Consider the following 13,553-nt stretch of genomic DNA (forward strand, 5'->3'; position numbering starts at 1 on the left):
GAACTAATGATGTTTTATTTCGTCATAAAACACTCGTTATTTCTTTGCACTACTGGTACCTTAAATAATGTAAGGAGAAAACATCAACCAAAGCAAAGCATAAGAGATTTTGGGTTCGTACATAACAGTGGCACAGCCTGACATCCTGTGCCTATGTTTTGTTGTTTACTCCACCTTATAAAAGGATTATTCTTGTTGGAGTGTGTCTCCATATTGGAAAAACCTGCAGGAAACTTTGTAATCCTTTCATTCTTGATATACACTCTCATTTGTATTCCCTGGTTTGTTCACACTCCATTTATTGCTGTTTTTCTTAGAAACATATTTCAGTTTTTTAATGCGTTTTTAGTTATCGTTTTTCCTTCATTTCAAAGTTTCCTCACTCTTATGTTCAAATTTAATAACCATTCAGGATCCACCCTGATAAAGCTGCAGCTGAGGGGGCGATGTAATAGAGATACTACACCAACCGTGTTTTGAACATGAAATAACATCATTGGTGGTGGAGTGATATATTGCTCCCTGTCATGTAGGAGGAGCAGGTGTTTAGTGTTTTGATACCTTCCTCAGCATCCCTTGAGCCGATAGTCGGTGTAGTACGTAATACATTTACGACAGCTGACATTGCAGAAATGTTCATCTTTGTCTGTTCTTGTTGCCATACAGCATAAGTAAAACATTTTAGTTTACCCAAAACGATGACCTTGTAAGTTGTTTTTCCTCGCTCTGCCCTACAATCATTCCCCACATGATTTCTTCCTTTCCTGTGATTTGGAACAGCAGAGAATGCTTAAATCATGCTGCTCAGGTCGAGTATTCACAATTCAGCTGGACTCATACAAAGGCCATTCCCCTGTGGATTTGAAGGTAATTACTTTCCCCCTTGATGACAACCCCATTGAATTTAGATTAAACCAATAACAAATGTGGCATGCAGCGCTAGATGACATCCTGTCATTAGGCTGTTAATGTGCGCACCCCTTTTGGTTTTCCTCACGTGGCATCAGCTGGTCCCCCTCTACATCCACAGTGGCTGCCCACAAGCGAGTGCAGCCAGCACAGTGGCAGATGAGACCCACAGAGGAAGTCTCATCAATAATGGAGAGTGGTAGCTGAGGGAGTCATGCAGAGGAATTGTGTTGGAGTGAGAGTGCAGTGCAGCTGCTATGTTTGTGCCATTTCTCCCAAATGGACATTTTTATAATGAAGTTATCGCCAGAGGATACACATTACATTAAAGGCAAATATTGTTAGCTGATATGCTGCATAAATTGTCACATTGCTTTTTGACGACGTGCCTGGAAGGTTTTTAGGACATAATGGGCATTTTGATTAATGATTATCCTAAGATTACTTTAAGTCACATATGTCAAAGGCTAAAAAGAATATTTACACATCCAGACATTTATAATAAGTATTTATAAATGTGTACTTGTTTTAAAATTGCAGTAAAGCAAAAAACAAATATCCCATCACTTTTCCTTTATTCCTCCATCAGAGCCGTTAAGGACTGCCTTGTCATATTTGGGATGTATGACCAAATGACAGATTACAGCAAATCTAAAACACAATCTATCTTGCATTCGCGGGTACCCGGATGCTACCAACATTCTTTCAGAAAGCTGTCAATCACTAATGCTCGTATCACATGCGAACTAAAATGTTTCCTGGCAATCTACAAAAATTGTGTAGACATGAAAGAGATTTCTGCACCTCCACCATCATTTTCAGACTTAATGTGTAAGAAAAAATTATAGGGATTTTTATCAATTTTTGGCAGAGTGAGAGGATGCAGGTGAGCCCAGTGCATCTCTGTGCAAGGGGCCAAATCATTGTGTGTGTGTATTGGTGAAGAGATTATGGACAGTTAGTATTAGATGCTTTAGGAGATTTGCTCTGAGGCTCTTCATCCAAAGCCAAACAGTCGATGCCTGGTCATATGATTGAAGGACATTCATATCTGCACACATCTTCCAGACCACCTGGGGACACCATTCACACTTCAGTCTAAAGATATTGGTAAACAGCCATGGAGAGCACGCCACACCTTTCTGCAGACAACCGCTTTACCTAGAGAATTGCCAGCCTGCGGCCATGACTTTATTTTAAACTTGGCTGGTGCTCCCAAGATCCTCCAAAGAGAACTCAACTGTGCTGTTACCGCAATAATGAACCACCACAATCTTACCACTGAAGTTGAATGCTTAACATTTCTCACAAGTAATGCAGAGAACATTACATTCTTGACACAATCCAAGAACTCTTAAAGATCCATCCAAGTTCTGGTTGGTTGATATTGTCTTGGTGTGGTCTTAGTCTGGTGTGAACAAGACCTGAGGCAGTGTGTAACGTATGCAAAGTACTAACTCTCAGTGTTTATCTTCACTGACAGCTGTCCAGATACAAACACAGAAATCTGTCACACTCCACAGAGCTGACAATGACCCACTGGCTGTTATAGTATGGCAGCGTCTCCTCCCAGCTGCCATGCTGCTCATTCCATTTTTTTTTTCAATGCCTTCATTGTATGTGGAAGAGGAGGCCCATTCTTACTCACAACTCTCTTGCTCTCTCCGTCTCTCTCTTGTGCTCCTGTTTCTCCAGGGGCCGGGCCTGAGAATGTAAAACCGTAGGGAGATTTCGGATGTCACTCATGACGCATCTTCCATTGAGTTTGACCATCTTGAGCTGCGAACATCTCTGCTCCGCATACAGCAGCGTCTACAGTCAAACTCGAGACAAAAGCTGGTGACAGTATCTGACGGCACAGGGGGACAGAAGAACACTGAAGGAGGGGCTCCTGCTTGTGAGTACTGTATTGTTCTCATTGTTGTTGTGGGGGGAACACATTTCCATACAAGCCACTGGGGCTATGCTTCTCATTTAATGATTTGTTTTTGCATACCAAAAATCAAAAGAGCGTATAACTTGAGAGAACAATGAAGTAAAGATATTAGTTTCTTTGGTGGAAGCAGTGAAAAATCCATCCAGAAATGTTTTCCCATTGTGTCAGGATAGTTTTATCTGTGTAAAGCTGTCAGAGCTGACCTTGACAATCATGCTTTTGTTCACGTTTTTCAACTGTCACACCATAGTTTCTTCTTTGCATTTCTAAAAAGAAGCTATATGGAAAACTCATAGTTTCAAAACAGGTGGTTAAAGGAACAGTGGTAACAATGATAATATCTACACTCTTGGCATCTTTCTTCCCGTTGTTTTTGCTTGTTCACAGCTTTCTGTCCTGTTTGCTGTGCATTGGAAGTTACAATTTGCTCCAGAAATCTAGAGGAATTATTCTCTGATCACAGAGACAAAATAACCTCACAGATCCAATTGCTTCTCCTGTCTACAACGGCCTCCTCTGTTTTAATATTATTTGAGATTGATATGTATATGCATGTACCAAACAGAGAAGAGAGCAAAAATGGTGGGAGCTTGATCTGCTGATGTTAAAGCTGCAGATAATCTTAAGGCAGTGAGGCAGTAAACGATTAGATGGAGAGGTGTGTGAAGAAGAGGGGAAAAATAGATTGAGCTGTTAAATTGCTTTTAGGCTCTGTTGTCTCATCGCTGCACTAAGGAGAAATACTGTGATTGTGTAACTGGACAGCCTGAGGTATGAAGAATCTAAAGTTTCAACCTCTTCCTGTACAGTTCAGAAAGTTTTGGCTGAAAAAAGGCATGTTGGCAAACACATCTATAGAATATTACATAAAACACAGTGCTGCGCTCAATATCCCACTACATAAACTGCTCAGTAAAAATAGCCCAAGTTGAAGTATTCTGCTAAACCATTTCTGGGATCCAGAGTATTTCTCTGTCAAATGTAATGTGAAAACACAAATTATGGCTTTGACTAATGTCTGTCTGGTTGACAATAATTCTACTAAAGAGTGAGTTGCATAGCATAATGCATAACCTGTAAGTATAACAAAATTGTACGGCATGAGATGTTGCAATATTTAAAAACAACACAATATTTCTCCTTCAACCCGTTAGTGTGATCCCTAGCTCTGAAAGATAGCAGTTTAGGCTTGACATACTGTTTGAGACTCTTATTTTGAATAAATACGTGAAGAAGTTCAAGAGTTGCTTGACCTTGTAAAAAGCAAGCAGAATATAGTGGCTTATATTTAAATATGTAAAGACTGAAAAAACATGCCTGGGAATGGCTTATGGATTAGCACAGTTGCACAACTGTGTGTATGGACTTTCATCTTCTACACTGAAGTCAGATAGCCAACCACTGTTACTATTGTTAAAAATAATCTAAATAAGATGTCACCATGAACTCAGTGTCCAACGATGAAGATGTAGAGGTATGACTTCATCTATCCACACCCCAGGAAGGCACTGGGACCATCTCCAGAGCAGTTACAAGTAATGTTGTCCATTGCCAGTTTTAGATCAAAAGTTGAAATAGATAGTTGAGACAACAGCAAACAACACAGAGCTGCAATGTATCATATGGAACGAACATGAAGGACGGTCAGAAAGTTCATCTCCACTGTTTTAAAATGTCAGTGGTAACCTCAGCATTGTGGATGCCAGGTGAATAAAAATGGTAGTGTTATGTTCCCACAAGCTTCAATGCTGTCGATACATGAAGGACATATTGGCGGTGCAAAGTTTAAAAGAAGGGTGAGAAAGTCTGTTTTCTTGCAGGGAATCAACAAAGACATTGAGATGCTGATAAGCAAAGCAAATAGCCTATGGTGTTAGCTGATGTACCAATAGCACCATGGCTCAAAGTAAATACAGATGTAGGGAAAGACTAGTTTGGGATAATCAATACTCAAGCTAATTGAAATGGCTTTATTAGTAAGAATATCAGAACTACAGTATGCCATGACACATGGCAAATCAATCTTTACCATGCATGGCATTCTACATACTGTGGTTTGCAAAAAAAAGTGGGGGTTCAAATTATTGAACCACTGTTAAACAAAGCTGCAGACATTGACTCTGGTCTATATATGGCTCAACTAAGCCTCAGCATCACCACTTTGACCTGCTGAGCTTTTGATGAGCAGGTAGATCTATACCACCCTGCCAAGTTACACAAAAACAAATCAATACCAACCAGGTTAAAATATAAGCTACAAACGCAGAAAGCAAGGCAAAGTACAGTAATTTTTATTAAAAAAACAAAAAAGGAAATCAGCCAAAATTCAACCATCCACTAACATGATGACACAGCCAGTGTCATTATGAGGATAATGATGGAAGACTAAAGTGACCATTCAGCAGGAACCAGCTCTATGTTAATTCGGGGTAAAAAAAATAAACTGAGAATGGGAAGAACCTTATACATAATTGCTGTATTTATTGTAAACTCTAACAGAGACTGTTGGTGAGCTAACAGAAAGTCACAAGTGACTCAGAGACCACCATGACAAATAAAATAAAAGATTGTCACACAGACGTGACCAGAGAGGTTTAACTTTTGTTGAGAAGATCCACCAGTAAAGTGGAAAGAAACTGAGATTGAACTTATAAGTACAAAAGATTCATCTGGAGTAGTGTGACAGTGTGTTGTTGATTTGTGTTAATATGTCCACATAGGCTCAGAGTTGGTTAAAAATTATTTTATACTGTGCTACATTACATATGCTTCATGTGAAATATGTCATCATCCATGTGAAAGGTTTCCCTTATTGATTTGTTGCTTTAAAGAAAAAGATGTGATGATTGAATAGTATATGCTTCATCCACCAGGTGGCAATAATAGTTCTGTGTGAGTGTGAAAGATACCATAAATAGATTGCACAAAAAACTGTTGTGCAGACATATGTGCAATGACATAAAAGTGTTTTATAATGTAAGACTTGTTCTTTCAAGCACAAACCACCAAGAGCAAAGCAGGTATACTGTACTTAGATGTGTATTTATAGCAGTCATGGGACTTTGCAAGCAGTCAGGGTCACCTTAAAAATATAGATTTTGTTGATCCTCGCTTTCCTCTCACTAAACTATGATGTTTATTGATTTGAGGAATCGAACATAAAAAGACCAGGCTTGTGGAGAGAATAACATGACAATTTGCAATAGGTATTTTACAGGTGTTTTTCATTTAACTATTGTAACAATATATTACTGACATATTATACACATAGAAAAAATACAAAATACAAGAATAGGGGAATGCTGATGTCAAACTGTGTTTTAATTATAACCCCAAAGTTGGAGTTAGGACCTTGACAGGATTACAAATTCACAAGTTTGTGGTTTTAAAGGGGTGTTTTTGACAAAATAAATAAAAAAAATTGCAATCTTTAAAATATTTATACTATATTGCAACAGAGAAAAAAATATGTAAAGAGATTTTTAAAAAAGCATATAAGCAGTTAATTCTGTTTATGTTGTTATTTGCCATTTTATTGCGATACTGCATGTGTAGTAGATCAATAGTCAGGATCAAAAGTCTCCAGAAGTTTTGGGGATTATAAGCTGAACATTTTTGTAATCATTGTTTTAAGTATATGACTTAAGTTTGTAACTTTTTTGTCTGCGTTACGCTGCATCTCTTCTGTGGCTCACATTTGATTTCCAGGATAACCAATAGCTGCAATGGCCAAAGAATGATGGTCTTCACCACTTCTACTACTGTAATAGGTTTTAAATCAGACATTCATGACAGCTTCAGCTCTCTGCTAGTTTGTCCAGGATAAGTTAGAGATCTTTGCAATGGAGCTGGTCAAAAACAAAAACACAGCTATTTCTTGTTTGCTGATGTGCATGTGTGCATGTGGGGGCGCGCTTGCAGTTGTGAATAATACATCCTGTTATCCAAGGGATGGAAAACTGTTTAGAGAAAGCAGCAGTGAAGTTCTTAAGTCACTTTACTGCAGAGGTTTGCAATATGTGTAGATTTTATTTTTATATGTTCTCGCACCAGAAAACAATTCACGAGGGCCTAAAAGTAGTTAAATCCCAGCAGAAAATAAAATTGAGTAATGAAAAAAATCTACATACTAATATTTGTGAAACATATAATCAGAATAATAATTAAATAAAAAAATAGTATGGTAGTTATATAATTATGATTGTAATTTTTAATGATTGTGCAGCCTGCGAATGCCAAAAAAAATATTTACAGCTTGAGGGTGCAGATTTTTGTTGAATGATTCCTCTGCCTTAAATGTTCTCTTATGCAATATTAATGTGAAGAGCCAAACATGTTGAAGGCAAATCCCTTGTGTGCATCACACACATGAAAAGGGCAGTGTTCAATAATGCCTTCAGGATAATTTAGATTCCCTACTTTGACCTTTCAAAAAAAAAAAAGAACACACATACAGTATGTTATGTAATGATTTATAAAGTAGCACCAACCTCTGCCAATAAATATGAGTTGCATTCACACAGATTAATCAACATGGCAGCTCCTCATCACAGATTTATAGATGGCCTTGATTGCTGTCGGGGTGAAATTAACTCATACCAACTGCAAAGGGGTGTTAAAAAGATGCCTGAATAAAATACACATCCCCTCTCACTGACTAACACCAACACTCTACACCCCCTAACCACACATTTTTTGTACGTTGTATTGACAGCCATTCATTTTAACAACTGCATCTATGACTTGGAGTGACGCTTACCTTCACCCTACCCATTAGTCGTACATTTCTTACCAAAATTCCCACCGTATCACTAAACCTGACCAGTAGAACTCAGAAGAGTTAAAAAAATGTGAGGACCAGGAAAATGTTCTCACTTCTCAAAAATGACCTCCTTTTGTTGGCTAAACATGTTTTCCAGTTCTCTGTAGTATGTACAAATCCACGCACGCGTACACGCAAATCAGACTGGTCTGTTCCTCCTGGCTGTCTCTGTGGAGCTGTCACACATGCTGCATCTTGGAGCACCAGGAGCCCGAGGTTGACTTGAATTAAACTGAGAGGATGTCCTTTACTGATCTGCAGAGCCACAGAGACACATCCTCCCCCAGAGAGAGCTGGTCAAAAACACACCGGCTGCAAGAGAGAAGGGAGGAAGCAAGGACTAGGAAAACAGAAAGCAGGTTGAAGACAGGGGGCTGGAGAAGAGGAGGAAGTTAATAAAAAGAGAGGGATTGAGAGATTGCCTGTGAGAGAAGTAAGAGGATTCCAGAGTTAGAGAAAGGGAAGGAAGATGAAACTGCATGTGGGAGTATGGCGGCGTGTGTGTGCACATTTGTCAGAAAAAGACACAGAAGCTCAGCCCACCCGATCCTACAGGGGCATTTTTTTTTTTCTTTTCTGGGCGGAATATTTAAATAGTCAAATCCTACTTGATTCAATACGTTCAGCTATTTGTTTGTTGTTTCTTTTTATGCATTAGCAAGATAAATCACTGAATAAGATAACATTTCTGTCTTATTTGTGTGATTTGAAAGGTAATTTAATCAAAATAACTACTGGCATTTGTTAATGCACTGACATTTAGCTAATTAGCACCTACAACCAATCTATTATTTAGATATCGAGGAAGGTTTGAGCTCATGTATGGATAAAAAACAGCACCTTCTTGACTTTATGATGAGACACTTTTTGGCAAACAGTTTTACATTACAATAAAAATTTAGCTTTTAAGATACTAAATGTGAAGCAGCACCATCTTCAAAAAAGAAAAACAATACTTTTAAGACTATATCACAAAAGATTACAAATAAGGTTGGAAATAGAAATGATTGCAGAAAATTCTAATATAAGACAGAACATATATCCAGGCCTCTCTTTTTTATCCGGGTGTCCTGGGTTGCTGCCTTGCCCTGGATGATAAATCTACTAGAGAGCAGGAATTTTGCAGAACAAGAAACTGCAACACAAGATATTACGGGAAAAAATCCCCAGTTATCCACAAAGCACCCACATGCTTTCTGCTTATTCCTGTACAACAGGAGATCACTGTAGTTCCTGCTTAAATTTCAGCTGTCTGAGACTGTTACTCGTAATACCTTGCGGCATTCTTTCAGCCTACAGTGGCAAAAAGCTCTTTGTTTTGCAATGACACAACCCTACTACTATGCAGACATTTTAGAGCCTGTGTCTCTCAGGTTCAGTTTTAAGACATTAGCTGATGAATCATCCAAAGATTAATGATTCATTTCCAAGAATGACATAATAACTGTGCATGACTGTTCACTTGGAGGGAAAATGAGCAGTTCAAAGATAATGAAAAACACATTTGACTTTTATTGTTTTTTTTTTTTTTTTTACAAAGCTCCTAAATGCATCAATATTTGCTTGGCTTTACCACCTACACTGCAATTACATTTGTGCCCTCGGCAGTTTTTTTTTTTTTTCAGTATTAATTCATTCAAATAAAGTAAGAATATGAACGGCAATCTAAAAATGTGTTATGGAAAAATCCACTGCAGTGGAAATGCTCTGTGAATAAATATGCTCTTTAGGAAATCTTTGTCATTTCCACATGGCTGTCAAAAGAGAAACTTTGAAAAAAATGAAAATTACTGCAACAACTCCGAGTTGATCTGAACATTTTTATTTTACATCAGAGAAAAATGTTTTCCCATATATGGATGATTTTTTTTAAAGTCGTAAATAGTAAAAGGTGGGCAATGATGCAACTGGCTGTTATTAGAATAAAAGTCTTTTTATATTTATCTCTCTTAATGAATTAATTATTCAGTGATCAGGTCACAGATTTTGGGGTGTCAAAAGATAAGAGTTGGATGGAACAAATTTGGTGACAAAAAACATATGACCAATTTTGTAGGAGATATTAGGGCCCAAATGACTACAAAAAATATTACTTTAAAAATCTAGCAATTGAACATCTCCATTATGCCTGTGGCAACAACAGAAATAAAAGACTCAACATTATATATATTTTTAGATTAATCAACAGAAGCCAGGTGACTAATGATGCATCACTGCATGGTACAAGCTAGGTAACTATAAATATTTCTGCCAGACCTTCAGGTCCAAGGGAACTGCAGAAGTCAATGTTAAATTTTCTGATAAAATACCATGCAGCTACCAGGGTCAGTCACAACAAATATGAAACGTGCTCACACGCACAGTCTAACCAGGGAACCCTTGGGGCTTTAAAAGAGCTTAAATCACCCAGATATCCATCAGACCACATTAGTGTTTCAGATATACGTATTATCACACAAACAATGGGAGGCATGGTTATTAACAAGGTGAATGTCTGTAAGGACAGTCCATTGTAACAATGCATTTGAAAGTAAAATTAGATATGTCAAAATTATTTTATCTTGGCCACTGATAAGCCTCAAGGACACCCTTCAAGGGTAATATTAAGTGCACTGCAAGACAGCAGTGTCTCAACATATTATAGCAATACTGAAATGTACAACTCAAATTTGGTATTGTAGAAAATATTCAATAATAATTTTGACAAAGGACAAAAATTAATAATTGAGGGCGTGGAATTGTAATAAACTAGGTTAGACTAAAAGCTCATTAATGCTCAAAACCATAAAAGCAAATGCAGACAAATACAGTTTTTTGTCTACCTTTTGTCTATCTGGCTGAGAGTCAGAAACAGCTTAATCACAGTACAGTATCACTGAGTGGATCTGTGGTTCTTTGCAAAAACACAATCTACTGATTCAGAGTGTTATCTATTTCAGAGGGAAACAGGCACACAGTCAAAGACACTAAAGAGGTTCTGAATAGCTGCATTTCAATTGACCATAAAATTGCACAACTTGAAATTACAAAAATTAATTTGCTTAATGAAAACTCACCAATTAAATTTTTTTTTTTAAATAAAGTGGTTTCTCAGCTTCATTGAAATTTGTGTATTGTCCAAAACTGCAATGGAAAGTTTTGTTTTGTCACTCGAGTAAGGTCAGTTTGTCAACAGCAGCAACCTGCTGCTTAATTCTATAGACTTATTTAGTAAAGATAAGTCTATATTATATTTTTTTAAAAATTAAAAACAGTTTGAGATTAATCTAACCGTCTCTTTGAAATAGGTCCAAATAATTTTTTACCTATTTAATTTTAGGTTCAAAATTAAATACCCAGAAGCATAAAGCCACAGTAAACATGCCATTTGTTTCCTAAGTGGTACTGCTGCCCTGTGGTACAATTACAGCAACTTTAAAGAAGTTCCTAAAGTATCCATACCATCCATACCAGATTTTGCTTTGCTGTTCTCCTGTCAGACTTTATACATAATAATACAAGAAAGCAAACGCACGACTGAGCGACGTACACAGATCACAGTACAGTATCACAAATGGCATGACCTTCCATGACAAAGCAAAACCAACAAAGAATGTCACTCTGCAAGATTTCTACAGTTGATAGAGAACTCCCCCACATCGAAAGTAATAATCATTTATTATAAAACACCAACTTCATGTGAACTTTGCAAGTGTCCTTCAGTTCCCTTTAATGCCTCAACTCAGAAAGATGATTAAATCTTTCTGTGTCTGACTGAAAAGGAATGAGCTGATAATAAATAGGGAGTCAGTGAGGTTTCTCCTTCATGCTCAACCATTGTGAAATAAAAAGAGACAAATACTTCAATAAATCTTGAAGTAAATGAATAAATCTGGGAATAGATAAGTAATTTGTAAAATTGGGATCAACAATATACTTTCCCATTAAAAGTATTTTATAATATTCATTTTGTTTTTTATTTCATGGGTATATGTATATTTGTTTGATATAAATATGTGTATTTATATGGTTATAAATACACATATTTATAAATATATGTAATAAGTATAATAACAATATACTTATTGTTAATATGTATATTATTAATCTACTTAAATATAGCATATTATTAAATACTTAATATTTATTTAGTTTTGAATTAACTGGTTCTCCATACAAATAAGCTTGATGCTATAAAATTATTATTTAAACCCAAAGTTTGAGATTAAGAAAGCCTTCCTAATGTTTTAGATTTAGAATTAAACACCTCAGAAGGCAAACATAAACGTCGTAATCTATAAAGTAGTCAAACCCAGATGAGAATATTATGCTTCTCTTAGATTCTTTTAGGTTGTGGTTTAAAAAAAAACTTAATTTCTTGTGAAATGGCATAGAGGACAGAAACTTCCAAAATTGGCAATAACTGCTTGTCAAAGTAATTAATATGCCAAGTAGTGCATCCAAAAAAATAAAAGATTAAGAATTTTTTCCAACTTATTGGTTTCTATATAAATTTTAAACAGTATTAATTTAACATTACCACAACGACTTAATTTCCCATTTTATTTCCAATCTTATTGTTTAAGTTTTTTCATTTTAATTTCATATTTTTTGCACAATCTTTTGAGATGATCAAAGTCTACTTTATGTTTTAGGCTTACATATTATTTTAAAGGCTTTAAAATAATTTACAGACTAGTCAAACCCAGACAGAAAATTTACTTTTAGAAATTTAAAAGTTTACATTCTAATAATACACCACAGGTTAATGGCTTTGAAAGATTTATATTTACATATTTATTTGTAGCAAATACACATTTGTAGTTTTTCTTGCAAGGTTCTGCGGGAACTATAGAAGTGAGAACTCCTTATAGTTTTCTTACAGTCTCTGTGCCTTGTGATGAAGTTGAGTGCTCAGCTTTATTTTTCAGTGTGCAAGGAGTCTGTATTAGCCTAGAACAAGTGGAGGTTCTTTGTTAAATCAGACTCCTATCTTGAATGCTTCCAGGTCAATCAGTGGCCCCTTTCTGTCTGGTGCTGCACCCCTGTTGGGATCAATCACTGTCATTTTAAAGGTGTTCTTGAAATATCGATGCTTAAGTATATGATTTTGTCTTGCTGTTCTCATGCCAGCATCTGCATAGTGAGAGCGACTTACGAAACAACTGAGTGACATAAAGAGGAGTTCTGTTATTTTATCACAGAACAGAATCAAAGACAGTCAGGCTTCATTGCAAAAACAAAACAAATATTTCTACAGTCCAAGGTTTTCAACCAAGGACAGGTTTTCTTGGAAGACAAGAATACTCCCCAGCAAAATAATAGTAGCTTTACTACAGCACACTGACTTCATCTGAATTGAACAGGTACCATTCCATTTGGTTGCGCAGGTGGTTAGCACGCCCCACATTTGGAGGCCTTAGACCCGCGGACATCACAGGTTCGACTCCCGGTCCCGACGACCGTCATGTGTGTGTTAATCTGTGTAACTGCGAAATAATTTCCCTGCTGGGATGAATAAAGTAATTCTTCTTCTTCTTCTTCATTCATGTCCGAATGGGCCTTCAGTTCTCCGTACTGCTCCAGCTCATAACGGCATTAAAACAATCTGTGTCCATCTGAATTGAAAAGAGGGGATAATCAATAGGGAGTCTTTGAAGATCCTTCTTGATGCTTAACCTGAGGTTATTCTATAATGCAGCAGCATTAAGAAGAAGAAGGTTCATGTTTTGCAAACTCTCAGCAAATTAAGCATGAGGAGCATAAGAGAGAGAACACACTCAAAACCATATTAGCAATCTGCTGTGGACATTTTAAAACAGTAATAGTTCGTTTGAAAGCAAAGTATGAGTCCAAGATTTGTCACAAAGACTGTAATATACATATGTTTAGTAATAGCAGATCAAG

General features: G+C 36.7%; 1 protein-coding gene across 4 annotated transcripts in view; it reads left to right on the plus strand.

The window, feature by feature from the left end:
• Nucleotides 1-13,553, plus strand: part of LOC102235338 (galactosylgalactosylxylosylprotein 3-beta-glucuronosyltransferase 1) — a 90,587-nt gene that overhangs the window by 37,271 nt on the left and 39,763 nt on the right. For all 4 annotated transcript variants that reach the window (XM_023350818.1, XM_005808907.2, XM_005808905.3 and 1 more), the window contains exon 2: nt 2,605-2,806. The gene's annotated coding sequence lies outside the window, so the exon portion shown is untranslated. The remainder of the gene's footprint in view (nt 1-2,604; nt 2,807-13,553) is intronic.

The sequence above is a fragment of the Xiphophorus maculatus genome, chromosome 18 (assembly GCF_002775205.1).
Source record: "Xiphophorus maculatus strain JP 163 A chromosome 18, X_maculatus-5.0-male, whole genome shotgun sequence".
Classification (NCBI taxonomy): domain Eukaryota; kingdom Metazoa; phylum Chordata; class Actinopteri; order Cyprinodontiformes; family Poeciliidae; genus Xiphophorus; species Xiphophorus maculatus.